This window comes from Prionailurus viverrinus, chromosome A2, assembly GCF_022837055.1.
Source record: "Prionailurus viverrinus isolate Anna chromosome A2, UM_Priviv_1.0, whole genome shotgun sequence".
In the NCBI taxonomy this organism is placed as follows: Eukaryota; Metazoa; Chordata; class Mammalia; order Carnivora; family Felidae; genus Prionailurus; species Prionailurus viverrinus.
Window position 1 is genome coordinate 6878312 of NC_062562.1, and position 4023 is coordinate 6882334.

A 4023-nucleotide genomic window follows, 5' to 3' on the forward strand; every position below is an offset into this window, starting at 1 on the left:
TCAGAGCTTGGAGCCTGCTTTGAATTCTGTCTCTCTCTCTCTCTCTCTCTCTCTCTCTCTCTGCACCTCCCCCACTTCCGCTCTCTCTCTCAAAAATAAAACATTTAAAAAAATTTAAAAACAATGAGGTGGGGAAAACCAATGAGGAGCGTTTAAATTTATTGAAATGACAACATGTTTATAGTGAGAAGAGCCGATTTCAAAATGTTCTGCATTGTATGATCCTACTAAAAGAGGATCTACTAGAAAAGGCAGTTCGTCCATCAAAATATTAATGATGTCTCCAGTGGTAGGATTAAGAGAGATCTGTATTTTCTGTTCTGTAGTCTTCGATATTTTCTGACTTTTAGCAGTGAGCAGGTATTAATTTTATAATCAAGGGGAAGCCTATTTTATAATCAGGGTAAGGAAATACCGGTATTTGTTATCTGGCAGGCACAAAAGCACGGTAGATAAGCACGCAGACTCTGAATTCAGCCTGCCTGGATTCTAGTTCCCACATCTCCAGTTAATGACTGGGTTAGTCAAGCAAGCAGGTAACTTCCTCGCTCTGTGCCTCCGTTTCCCCCTCGCTGTAAAATGCAGATAATAACCGCTCGGATTACTATGTGCCAGGCATTGCTTGTTTTACGTAAATTGTCGCACTGAATTCTCACAACAGCCCGATTATAAATGGGTCCCAGGCTGGGAAGGAGGCGGGACTGGGATCTCCCCGCCCCCAAGCGCCTCCCGGAGGGGAGCTGGGGAGAGACCGCGGGATTAGAAAGGCACGCATGCGCAGGCCGGGTGGAAGGCGGGGCGAGGACACGCGACGGATTCCCCCCTGTGCTATTGGCTGTCGTGGTTGTCATTAGCCGAGAAGGCCGCCAATGAGGGGCGCGGCCGCTTCGCCTGGGGAACCGGAGGGCTGAGCGAGCGGAGGCTCTCGCGCGGCTGCCGGTGCGACGAACCCCGAGGAGGGTGAGGGGACCTGGCGTCACTCCCTGAAAGTGACCCCAGCGTCGTTTCCACTTAAGGGGACCCCAGTGTCATCCTCCTTTCCTAAGAGTACCCTGGCGTCATTTCCCCCTTCCCTAGGTGGCTCCTAGACTTGGACCCTTTTTCCTTTTTTTTTCTTTAATTTTTTGGTAACCTTTACTGTTGAGAGACAGAGACAGAGCATGCGCGGGGGAGGGGCAGAGAGAGAGAGAGGGAGACACAGAACCCGAAGCAGGCTCCAGGCTCCGAGCTGTCAGCACAGAGCCAGGTGCGGGGCTCGAACCCACGAATCGTGAGATCATGACCTGAACCGTCAGATCATGACCTGAGCCTAAGTCAGACGCTTAACCGACTGAGCCACCCAGGTGCCCCGACCCTTTTTCCTGAGCGCAATCCCTAAGACGTGCCCTCTACCGGAGGAAGACGCCGGGGTCCTCCCTCCTCCTTCCTGAGGGGGGCGCCAGAGCCATTGCCACTTCCTTAGGTGGACCCCGCTTCGTCAGCCCTTCCTTAGGGGACGCAGGTGTCAGTCCCCTTCCCTTCGGCGGGGCCCCGGCATCGTCTTTCCCGAGGGATCTAGGCTCATCCCTTCTTCCTGAGGGGGTCCCCTCTCATGTCATTCCCTCCTCCCCAAGTGTCCCCAGTGTTCCTTGCCGAGAAGGGGCCTGGCGCTGCGCCCCCTTGGCTGAGGGCTTCCTGTCACCCACCCCCGCCCCCCGCAGCCGGAAGGAGCGTCGCCCCCCTTTGCTCTGCAATTTGCGCAGACCCAAGGCTGGGGTGTCCCGCATGGTGCGGACCGCGAAGCCCCGCCCCCAGCCGGAGAGAGGGGTAAGGCAAGACCCAGCGCCCCCTCAAAGTGTGTGCCTGTTGGGGGGTGGGGGGACACCAGCTGACACAGGAACTTACCCTGTCACCTGAGAAATTGTGTAAGGAACTGGGGCTGTTTCTCCTAAAATGGGAGCCGCAGGAAGGATCGAAAAGTGCCCTGGAATATTTTTTTTTTCAACTTTTTTAAATTTATTTTTGGGACAGAGAGAGACAGAGCATGAACGGGGGAGGGGCAGAGAGAGGGAGACACAGAATCGGAAACAGGCTCCAGGCTCCGAGCCGTCAGCCCAGAGCCCGAGGCGGGGCTAGAACTCACGGACCGCGAGATCGTGGCCTGAGCTGAAGTCGGACGCTTAACCGACTGCGCCACCCAGGCGCCCCTGCCCTGGAATATTTATCAATATTTCAACATCAGTATTGCTGCCGTGGTCAGCAGGACCTTACGGAGTCATTGGATATGCGTGGGACCGTCACCTGGAAGAGGGACTACTTAGGGTCCATGAAGTCCCAAGAGATCTGATGGTAAGCTTAGAGGGGGAGGTCAAAAGGGCTTCCCTGGGTGGAGCTGAAATCCCAAAAGGCGGAGCGCACCGAGCTGGCCAAATCCGCAGGCTGGAAGGCCTGGCCTTTCAGTCCCATTCAGCCCCGCGAAGATTCCTGGTCCGTCCACTGGCGATCAAGAATTGTCTAGTCGATATTCCAACGTGTGTGCGCCGCCTATACGTGCCAGTGCATCGGTGGAGGAAGAATGGAAGGATTCTGAACAGAGGCCTTGGGGACTTCCGCAAGCGACTCTTGCCTCAGGGTTCATTAAGGAGAACAGTCTGTCTGTGTCCCCCCTCGGTGACTATACGCGGCAGGAGGGCAGAAACTGCTCCTAGTTGTCTCTACACAGTGCCTGGAACATGGTGGGCACGGAAGTGCTTGCTGTCCCTGCCCTAACCCCTCACTTGGTGAATCCTTAGAGGGACTGAGAGATGACCAGGGAGGGTGAAATGTGATAAGGGGAAGGCACGCAGTGCAGATGAAAGAGACGCCCCCCCCACCCCCCACCCCCCATGGCTGAGACTCAAACACCAGCTCCTTGGCTAACGTTCTTCGTCTTTCCTGACCGTGAAGCTACCAGCAAGTGAAGGCAAAGAGGCAGCCGAAGTCAGCCTGGGGCGGTTCGGTTTAAAATTTCCCACTAAACGGGGCACCTGGGTGGCTCAGTCGGTGAAGCGTCGGATTTCGGCTCAGGTCATGATCTCTTGCCTGGAGCCTGTTTCGGATTCTGTGTCTCCCCCTCTCTCTGCCCCTCCCCTGCTCATACTCTGTCTGTCTCTCTCAAAAATAAAGAAACAGTAAAAAATTTAAAATTTCCCACCAAAGTTGTCTGAATCAGCTGATTGAATCTCTGGGAGGATCCTGGAATATGTAGTCTGAAAAATGTTCCTGAGTGCCCTGTTTAAAATGTGGCCTGATAAAAGCAAAGTCATGACCTTAAGGTCTGGATGGGGTGCTGGGGCTCACAGGAGGGAGAGTTCTTTATATAGGGGGAGCTTTGGATGCCTTTGCAAATTGTGTTCCGTTTATTATAAATATAATTTGCCCAGGAGTTTTGAAGAATGCTAATTAAAAAAAAATAGGGGGCACCTGGGTGGCTCAGTCGGTTAAGCGTCCGACTCTGGCTCAGGTCATGAACTCACGGTGGGTTTGAGCCCCGGGTCTGGCTCTGTATTGACAGCTCAGAGCCTGGAGCCTGCTTCGAATTCTGTCTCCGTCTCTCTGCCGGCCCCCCCCCCCTCTCCCTCAAATATAAATAAATATTAAAAAATAAGAGTAATAGAAATAAAGACAAAAAACAGGAACAAGCCTAAATCAGGTAATTCTACACCCTGGGCTCCGCAAATCTTTTCTAGCTCTCCTTCTCTGGAAATAGTTCCTTTTTTGTCTGAAACCCACAAGAGGGCGCTGCATTCCTTTTAGCCCACACCTCCCGCATCAGCCCTGATTCGGTTGATCTGGAGCCGGAGCCGGCCTGAGGGTTGTGGGGAGCTGCAAAAGCATCACAAAATAAGGCAGATGGGTTGGTGGAAGCCCCGATTTTTCACAGGTAACAAGAGCCAGTGAGGACTTTTAAGGTATGCAGGTAAAGTGCTCCGAGGACCTGAAACGTTACCATTATCGTGCCGACTTTAACCACCTTGATAATTCTGAGTGGTGTTAAGCTGAGTA